The sequence below is a fragment of the Perognathus longimembris genome, chromosome 7 (assembly GCF_023159225.1).
Source record: "Perognathus longimembris pacificus isolate PPM17 chromosome 7, ASM2315922v1, whole genome shotgun sequence".
In the NCBI taxonomy this organism is placed as follows: Eukaryota; Metazoa; Chordata; class Mammalia; order Rodentia; family Heteromyidae; genus Perognathus; species Perognathus longimembris.
This window is the reverse complement of record NC_063167.1, coordinates 18,351,163-18,361,763: the sequence shown is the minus strand read 5'-3', so window position 1 is coordinate 18,361,763 and position 10,601 is coordinate 18,351,163. Positions and strand designations below refer to the sequence as shown.

The following is a 10,601-nucleotide window of genomic DNA, read 5'->3' as shown; positions in this document are numbered from 1 at the left end:
CCTGATTTGACGTTCAAGGCCTCGGAGGCTTGGCTCCTCCTCAGAGCTCTTTGCCATGCAGCCTCTGGGACCACTCACAGCTGCCTCCCACGCCTTGTGCACACCTGTGCTGCCCAGCTGCTCACCTGACAGAGCAGCTCCCCTGCCACATCCACCTCCCCACCCCTCAGAAGGTCCCCAAATGTTCCCAGCTGTTATTGCTAAGCCATCCTAGGTCCCAAATGAGGCTCTGCTCCACCCAGGCTGTGCATCTTGGGTAAGTGACTTGACCTCATCTCATAGGGCTGCTGCAGGGAGGGGGACACACAGGCCAGGGCTCCAATCAGGTGTGGAGCTGGGGTTGGAGCCTGGCACACTTCTAAGCCTGCAGAGAGGGCACAGGGTGGGCATTTATTCACCAGAGAGAAGGTTTGGTTGTTTCAGAAAGGATGTGGGGAAAGGAAAACCGAATGACAGCCCTCCTGCCCAGCTTCATAAGCAGCATTGATCGGAGGCAGGAGCCTCCAGTGCTGCAGCTGTTTGGATCGATTGGGCCTGGATGGGCCTCTGGGGGTGGCGTGTGCTGCATTCACAATGCATCGACCCAGGCCATGGGCTGTGGGATTAAAGGCATGCACAAAGCTCCCACCACACACCACTGGCCTTCATGAGGGCCGTGAAGGAAGAACGAGCCCCTTCCTGAGGTTGCCCCTGCAGCCAAGGGGGCAATGGCAGAGAAAATGAGCAAACAATCCCTACCATACACAGCCACACAGCATGAAGGCACCTGCTCAGAATATGTGTTCTTTGACATTAGGGACAGCCATTTTCCTCTGGGATACAGCCTTGTGCCAGGCACACAGTAGGTACTTACTTGTTCAGTACCTGAAGTCCTGTAGGTCCTGTTTGCCTGGAACATCCAAACCAGGAACATGAGAAGCAATGTCAACGATGCTGAGGCCCAGAGACAGACACAACAGTCCCAGAACCACACAGCAAGATCTTTGCCCCAGTCAGGACTGAAAACCAGGAGTGTGGAGCATCTGTGTGGGGTTCCTGCTCACACAACCATTTAGTGTGTGCAATGATATGGCATGGAGATTTTATTAGAGTGTAAAGTTGATGTCTATAACTGAGAAAATCCCCAACTATTTATACATGTATTGAAAGCACGTTTCTCAGGACCTACACTGCAGAAGCACAAATACTTGAAGGCTCCATCCCATTCGGCAGCAATGGGCCCATCGTCCGTGTGCTAAAGTAAGTGGGGAAATGCACAGGCCGGAGGGCAGGGACCCCGGAAATGAGCTTCACAGGCTTCCACGCGTCCAATTTCATGGCTGTAGGTGTAAACGACAAAAGCATGCTGTGTTATGAACTCATCTCTCACAGAAGACTCCCAGCTTTATGGGGTTTTTTACTCTTTGGAAAGAAACTAGCAACTTCTCATGTAGAATGTGATAGGTCTTGAGGCAGAAAATATCCTCCAACAAGGAGGAAGAAAAAAAGTGTAATTTATTGGGGTGCTGCCGAGTCTAACAGATATTAGTGCTTGCAATGCATTTCTTTAAAGCCAGATCATGTATAGCAGGCATTCTTATCACCTTGGCCCAGCTTGGTGTCTGAGACACAAATACCTGGCTGATCTCTACCCTTGTCTCTCTCTCTCCACACACGTGTGTGTGTGTGTGTGTGTGTGTGTGTGTCATGTCTGTATCTGTGTGTCTCTCTCCCCCTGTCTCTCTTGTGTTCTTCTCTCTCTCTCTCTCTCTCTCTCTCTCTCTCTCTCTCTCTCTCTCTCTTGCTCTCTCTATTCTGGGAGATTGAAGTCAGTGATAAATCTCTGAGTTATACTCCCACCACTGCCCTCATATAAACTTTAGTGCCACTCTCCATGCATGTTACCCCTCCACCTGGTAAACCCTTATTCATTCTTCAAAAGCCCACCATACCCTTAGCCCACTCTCCATGAGACTCCTCTGAGTTCACAGGTGCTGGGTCAGGGCCAAAGGGTATGTATACTCATATTTCTGGGTTAAACATCTTGCTTCCTAGTAATACGGCTCCTCATTTGAACCTCTGTCATTCTGCACCCGGCACTCAGAGCCATTCCTCTCTCTCCAGGCCTCCCATGCTGCCTCCTCCTCCTCCTGGACACAGAAGCTGCGTCCACCCTGGTCCAGTTCCCAGACCACATGCGTTCGCTCCCTGTGCCTGGCTCGCAGTGTCCTCCCCTTCTGTGTGGTGAATCAGGACTCAGCCAGATTGGCTAGGCTGACCCTGACCTCGATTCGCTCTGCCCCCACAGCAGCCGTTACCTGTGGTGATCCATGGAGCCCTTGTGTGCACCTGAGCCTGCGATGCAGAAGAAGGCTCCTGAGAGGTGATAGCAGGGCCAGCATTGGAGGCCTGAGCTTTTTCTCCTCATCTAAGCCTCTGTCTGCTTTCCCCCAACCTCAGAGGAGGAAGCACGGTGGAAGGGTCAGGACATCCAGGTCCCAAAGGCTACACCTAGGATTTCAAGCCAAGAGATAACATAGTTGGGTCTTTATATTTAGTAAAGAACCAAAGGAAGGAAGAATTATATCATGGAAAGCTCTTTATTTTCCTCCCCTTCTGAAAATACATTTTACACAGCCAACAATAAAAACAAAATTCTCCCTAATACCATCCCCAGAGATAGTTCATTCTAGATATTTTCCTTACCCATACGATAGGCTTCATTGAGGTGGTGTTTTTTTCCTGTGAACATGATGACTGCACCCCCCCCCCCATGGCCAGGCAGAGTACCTGGCACTTTCCCTAATTGCCCCCCCCAAGTCCCCCAATGGGACACTGATGAAGCCAGGCATCCCAGTTCCCCCACAAGCAGCTGTGTCTGCCCCCTGGCAGTGTGGGAGAGTCAGGGAACAGGCCGCCTGGGGAGACTCCCCTGTCTCTTTGCCCCCTCCACCTACATCTCTCCACCTCAATACCCCTCTCTTGTCTACAACCTACCCACCCCAACTTCTAATCCTTTTTCTCCCTTTCCTCCTTCCCTCTTTTTCCCCCCTCCCTATGTGCCCTGTGTTTGTTTTCAGAACCTCAGAATCCTTCCCAAGCTGGTGACATTTACTCTTTGGAATTAAAAGTATTTTCTATTTCTCCTTCTCAGAGCGAGACCGGCAGGTGAGATTTCCCCTGGTGTTCATGCCTGCCCACTGGAGGTGAGATGCTGGGCCACGGATCCCAAACATCATCCCAGCCCTGACTGTGGGAGTCAGCACCCACCACACACCACGCTGAAGACACTGAAGAGCCCTGTGGAGCCCATTAAATCTTCCCGTGTCGGCTGAGTGAACTCTTCCCTCTCCAAGTGTGTGCTCACTCAGGTGAGGAGCGGGTTTGAAGCCCACCCCACTCTCACTGTGGGTTCTCTTCCTCCCTCAGCACTGCCCATGAGTTTCGGGGTGTGTTAAATGCTTCCTAGCATTAGGAGAAGACAAGGACAGACAGAGGCAGCTGCGAGAAGAAAAGACAGCATGGACACATGTATGTGGAAAGCTGTTGGTGCAAAGGGCTGGAGCCCCATAATAGGAGCTGAGTGTGGTCTGCCCCTATCAGGTCTGTGTGGGTCAGGATTTCCTGGGTGCGAGTCACAGGAAACCCAGTTTATCCTGGGTAGACTTAGCAATGCTATGACTCATGGGAGTGGGTGTCGAAGGATGGGCTGGTAGGGTGGTGCAAGGTAGGACTGCTCTCAGAAGGAAAATATCCTGTCAGTCAAGGAGGCAGCTGGACATGGTAGCACACGCTTGTCACCCCAGCACGGAGGAAGCTGAGGAAGGAGGAACATGAGTTTGGAGTCAGCCTGGACTACAAAGACTTTGTAATAAAACCAATTAGAGGAGGAGGAGGAACAAGAGGAAGAATACAATAAACAAATCACAGAAGAACACACTAAGAGCTCTCCACGAACCCAGGCACTGGGCTCAAGGTTTTGCATGCACTAACTTCTTTACCCTTAGAATTCCATCGAGTAGCCGCAGTTTTTGTCTCCAGTTTATAGATGAGGAAACAGAGGCTCAGAGAGGCTGCAGAAGTCCTTCAGGATCGGGCTGAGTCAAAGTTTTCACCAAGGTCTCCAGATTAAAAAGTCAGCCTCCTCCTAGAAGCTGAGACAGCAGGGTGTGTCCAGGCGGGAGCCAGTAAGAGTCTCTGGTAAACAGAGTAGGGGAAGGGGTAAAGACCTGCAAGAAATGCTTTGGGGGACTTGGAGTTTGTGAGCAACTGGAATATGGATTATCTTTTGCATTCTCTTTGCAGATAGAAGTTGTACCAAGAGGCTTCCTTATGATATTTCCATACAGGTGTACAATGTACTGTGCCCTTGTCAAGATTACCCTCTGTGTCCATCCTTCAGCCTCCCTCCCACTTCGTGAATCAATTTCAGCACCTTCCATTGTTCTGTTTTCATACATGTGTTTAGAGATACTTCGGTCACATCTGTCTCCCTTCACCCTCTCCTTTCACTCCCGCCCCTTCCTGCAGTATTCTCGTTCAAACCAACCACTTAACACTTCCTGCCATTGCTTTTGAAGATTAGATTCCATCTGTGAGAGACCATGCGATCTTTATCTTTCTCAATCTGGCTTATTTTGCTTCACATGATGGTCTATCTACTTTCCTACTAATAACAATTTCATTCTTTATAGCTGAATAATACTCCATTGTATATGGACACTGCATTGTCTTTATTCATTCATTGGTCTTTGGGCACCCAGTTGATTCCATAGATTAGTTACTGTGAATAGTACTGCAATAAACATAGGTGTACAGGTATCTTGACTGCATATTGACTTAGTTCCTTATGATATATGGCCAGGAGTAGTATAGAAGGATGATATAGTAGTTCTATCTCTAGTTTTAGGGGTTTTCCCCCCTTTGGTTGTAGTTTGTCTTATAAGAAAGATCCATACTGCTTTCCACAGTGGTTGCCCTAATTTATATTCTCATCAGAAGTGTGTGTGTACACATATATACATATACATATACGTATACACATACACATACATACACACACACACACACACATATATATATATATACATATATATACATATATACATATATATATATATATATATATATATACCACACACCCCATCCTGGACAATATTTGTTGTTGCTTTCATGCTTAATGATGGCTTTCCTAACTGGGATGGATGGATGGATGGATAATCAATGGTTTTTTGATTTGCATGCTTTTTCTATGGCTAAGGGTATTGAATAGTTCTTCATATATTTCTAAACTATGAGTATCTCTTCCTTTGGAAACTGTTTAGTTCACTAGCTGTTCCAATTGATTTGTTGAATTATTTATCTTTTCTTTAATTTTTGTAGCTCTTTATATATCCTGGATATAAACCCTTTATCAAAGGAATAACTGGCAAAGGTTATCTCTTATTCTGTAGGTTTTCCTTTGATTGTGGCTTTTTTTTTTTCTTTTGCGGTGCAGCAGCTTTGTCAATGTAAGCCCATTTTTTTCAATTCTTGTTATTTTCTGAGCAATTAGGATTCTATCCAGAAAAAAAATGTTAAGTGTGCTTATACCTTCAAAGGTGTTCCCTGTTTTCCTCTAGCCATTTCTAGGTTTTACTTTGATATCTTTTATCTGTTTACAGTTGACTGTTGTATGGGAAAGAGCAGAGACGTTTCTTACACTGCCCTTAGCCCTGTGCCTTTGTGCTGCTTGGACAAGTGGTAGCATGGAAGCCCATAAAGGACCCACCCTGGGTGGGCATCCTTGGTCCAGGAGGGAAACGGGCAGAGTGGACTCAACATCCTCACCGACTGGCCATGGGACAAGGCCTGGCTGCAGGAAGAGCATCCAACACAAAACAAAGGATCTGCTGCAGCCCTGCCACCCTGTCACTTCCCCAAGAGGGCAGAGGCCAGGGTGTCCTGGGGCCAGGGACACAGTCTGTCTCCCCTGGGCTCTGTTCCATCTGGCTCCAGAGGACATGAATGAAGTTGCTCTTCAAAGCCTCTGTCTTTGCTGGACATGGACACAGAAAGGTGTCTCACTGAGACAAAGCAGAGCCTGGCTCAGGAAAGGGCAGAGGCGACACTTGTCCAAGGCCAACATGGACAGAAGTAGCTCACACACACAATCTGTCTTCCTTATTGTCATCCACCCACGGAATTTCAGAAGGCTCTTTTTTTTTTTTTCAAAGATCCATCACAACCATGACAATGACAGCTCCCAAGTGACCCAGCTTAGCCATGCCACTGGCTTGGACTGTCTTCTCATCATGCTTTGCCTCTACTCAAATCCAGCACTGGAAGAATGAAAATTAAACCCACTTCCACTCGACTGGTCCTCAAGATCTCCATCCAACTGATCCAGGAGTCCTTGCTATTGCCTGTGCTCCAGCCAAACCAGGCCAGCTGGATGCATTTGTCTGCTCATTTTCCTGTGCACTCACAGTGAGTGGACTGAGTGTCCGCTGGGCATCAGGCTGCCCATAGGGCTCCAGGGGTGCTGCAGAAAACATGATGAGCATATGGCCACCGGCCAGGGAAGGAAACAGATGTCACACAAGTAGAGCTGCCCCTGCTTGTAAGCTTCCTGCCTCCTCACTCATACTTGCAGTTCCCTTTTATCCATCTATCTGTTCATCTACCATAGGCCTGCACACATGGCTATAATTGGGGATGCAGAAGCAAGAACCACACAGAGCCGCTGTGTCAGTACCGTTCCTCTTCCTCATCTCAGCAGTGGCTCCACCAACTCCACACCAAAGCTATGCATCGTCCTTCATCCCTTGTTTCCCCCATCTTCCCTTGGAATCACCACCAAGCTATTCTAAAACCTGGCCTCTTCTGGCCTGTTCTGCTCCATAGCCTTCTTTCTGGTCCACAAGGCCAGCCTGCCTCCTGGCCTCACTGACTCTAGAATCTCCATCCCCAATCCAGCCCCATGCTGGAAGTCAGAGGGAAAAACTGTGACCATATTATTGTCCCGCTCAACAAACCCCTTAATGGCTGGCTACCTGTTGGACTCAGGGTGATACACACACACACACACACACACACACACACACACACACACACACACACACACACAGTGTGCCAAGACCACCCATGTTTCAGCTTCCTTCCACACCTCTGACTCTGATTTTCTCTCTCACCACCATGAGCTCCTTCAAGTTCCCCAATGGGCAGGTTCTTTCTCCTCCATTCTGGATATTTCCTTCCTTCTTCCTGGTCACTTCCTACTTGTTCAAAAGCTTTCATAGGAGTGGCCTCCTCTGGGAAGATTTCCCTTCTTATCCAAGTTTAGTTACTATCCCTTCCCCATCACTGCCCCCAAGCCAATAGGCAGCTCTCCTCCATGGAGTGACTCAGGGACCTAGACTCTGTCCACCTTGGGGCTCAGGAAATTCACTCTCATCATCTCAGATTCTTCTGTTTCAGCTGGCAGAGGAGAAAGAGGGTGGAGAAAACAGGCCACCATAACACAATCCCCAGCCCACTGGTGGAAGCCAGTCACAGGGTTAGCCTGGGTGAGGGCCAGAAGCAGTGAATCAAGGCATGAGCGGGGCAGTGCCCCTCAGAAGGTCCTGGGGGACGATACAGACCTCTCTGCACACCGAGTGGCCTCAGTGCTCCACCTCCCAGGTGTCTCCCCACATCATCCCCCTGTGTTTTCTCTGTGTTCCACCCCCCCACCACCTGTTTTTATTTGTGCCAGTTATGGGACTTGAACTCTGGGCCTACGTACTCTCCTTGAGCTTTTTTGCTCAAGGCTAGCACTCTACCACTTGAGCCACAGTTCCACTTCTGGTTTTTTCTGTGCTTAGTTGGAGACAAGAGTCTCATAGACTTTCCTGCCCAGGATGGCTTTGAACCTCAATCATCAAGTCACAGTAGCTAAGATTATAAACATGAGCCACTAGCACCTGGCTAACTTTCCCCTTTTGTAAGGATATTGGTCATATTGAATTAGTACTTGCCCTTCTGATCCAATTTTAAACTAACGGCCTCTGTAAAGGGCCTATTTTCACATGAGCCCACATTCTGAGGCACATGGGGTTAGGAGTTGAACAGATCTTGCGGAGACACAACTCAGTGCCCAGCATCCATCATCTCCACTACATTAGCAACACCACACAGGCATTTTCACCATCACTGACCACACCATCTTGTAAGGTTGTAGTAGAGGGCAAACAGGGAGGTGGGTACAGGTCTAGACTTTGTGTCAGATGGAAGGGAATTTGAGTCCTTCTTTCTGAATCTTCTCATTGGAGGCAGTCATACAGAACTTGAAAAGGCAGGAAGTTGCCCTCTGGGAAGGGAAAAGAAGAGAAAGGAAAAGAAGGGAAGGGAAGGGAAAGGTTAAGTAGACAGGCAGGGAGGCAGCAGGAGCATAGGCCCAGCTTCCCTTCTCCCAGGAGAAGCCCCTGCACACCTGGGGAGCCATCAGGTACTGAGGAGAGATGTTGTTGGCTCTAAACACTCAGTGCCAGCTGGTTTTCCATGTTACAGGTTTTGAAATGTGATGCATTAAAAAAAAAGTGAAAAAAGATGCTATTGAAATGGAAATGCGTTATGACAGGTATAAACGGAAACTGCACTTCCTTTCAAGACATGTTTTATGTCATTCCTGAAAGAATTTCTCCTAATAAAAGAGCCCCAATGCTAATTGAAATGATGGAGAAGACTGGGTGGAGGAGGGAGAGGGGGAGGGGCAGGGGTACTGCCACTATGAATGATCTTCACACCTCCACAGCACAGGGAAGAGGGTCCCACGTGGAAAATGAGGGGCCTGGCAGGAGCCTCAAGGGTCACCAACTTACTGGGTGATCCTGGGGATGTCACTTAAGGACTCCAGGCTTCCATCTTCCATTTCCTTATGTGCCTCCAACAATGACAGCCACCCCAGCCACCCTCCCTGCTCCAGGAAGACTGAGGCCAGGGCTGAGCAGGGAAGGGATTTGTGGGATTGAGGGGTGCAGTGAGGACTTGGAGGTGGCTGAGTGTCCCCTTTCACGGGGCTGCTTACCGTGTTCCAAGTTCCTGCAGAGCGCCGAGCAGGTGAAGGCGTGGGAGGTACTCACCTCTACCCCCACAAACCCTCGGTGACTTTCTTGTATGGGTGACTCAAACCCCAGGACAGGGTGACCCAGACCCTCTGCCTCCCAGTAGCACACCATCTCCTGCACACCTGGGACCAGCATCTGTGGTGTCCTCAGAGATGATAGGGTGGGGCAGAGACACCAAGCTCCGAAGACAGCTCTTCATGAAGCTAACTTGTCTCCCCTCCCAGAAAACCCATACTCTCCTCATTGTGAAGGTGAGGAAACTGAGGCTGGGAGGCTCTGGATGCACAGTTGGAAGGCAGGGCTTCACCCCGGATCCCCTGACTCCAAAGCTGGTGTCTGTTGCGCCTCACCTGGAGCTCCCAGGAGTGGGGGACTTGCTCCAGCTTATGTGAGCCTCCAGGCTAGCAGCCAGGCTTCATTCACCTAGACCTCTAGGCTGCAGTGGTCCCCAGATCCCACTCTAAGGCACCTCTGTACTAGCCTCCTGTGAGAAGCTCACTAGGGTTGCAGGCACTGGGCCTAGTCACAGCTCCAGAGCCAGTATCATCTCTATACTCCTTAAGCACTTCCCAGGAGAGCTATGGACAAGGACCCCAGCCCTACTCTCCCTTCACACAGCCTTCCAACTGTGTCTTGAGGCTAGCAGGACAAGCACTGTGCTAAGCAGTACTTTATGACCCTATTTCATAGACCAGGAAGCTGAGCCTTTGGTTGCATAAACGTTTGCCCACTGTCACTTACTGAGCTGGGATGTGGACATGACCAGGTGGTCCAGAGTCAATGCCTTGCATCCCTACACTATGCTAACACTGATCTGCTCCCTTAAAAACATCAACAGCAATGGACAGCATTTATGCAGGACTTACTGTATGCTAGGCATGGCTTCCAGACCCTGGAAGACTCACCTCCCTGAGTCTCAGGACTGCTCATGGAGGCAGGTGTATGATCCACATTGTTCATGGGGGCTGACTTGGCTGATGCCACACAGCTGGTAGTGTCCAGAGCAAAGTGGAAGACGGGGACCTCACATCTCAGCCCTACTCTCCTCTGACTCTACTCCTTTCTGGCCATGGAGATTAACAATGCTTCATAGATAAAAGGAAATCTACTAATCATTTACTAAGATAGGCACTTACCCCTGTGCCTGGCACATAGCCCTCGAAGCACAGCTGTCAATGGGCTCTCTTCACAGATAGGAACTCCTACACAGCCCAAAGGAAGAACCCAAGTGGAACTAGTTCCTATTTTATAGAAAGGAAGCCAGAGGCTCAGAGAGGTTCTGTGACTTGGGAGAGGCAGGCTTAGGGATCAGCTGGCTAGTTTACAGAACACTGTCCAGGGTAGCCAAGCTTCTGCCACCTGTGGAAGGGAGCAAAGATGTGAAAGCACAGAGAAAGCGGGGCATGTAGCTTGCACTCCTTGATCAGCCATGCCCGGTGGCCATGCTGAGACTGTAGCCATCGGCTGTCATCTGGGGAAGGAATCCAGCTGTGCCCCAGAATCCTACTTTAATGTCACAATGACTACATGAAATCC

At 49.3% G+C, this 10,601-nt stretch overlaps 1 pseudogene; it reads right to left on the bottom strand.

Moving 5' to 3' along the window:
* Positions 1 to 200: 200 nt before the first annotated feature.
* Positions 201 to 10,601, bottom strand: part of LOC125355651 — a 64,534-nt pseudogene continuing 54,133 nt past the window's right edge.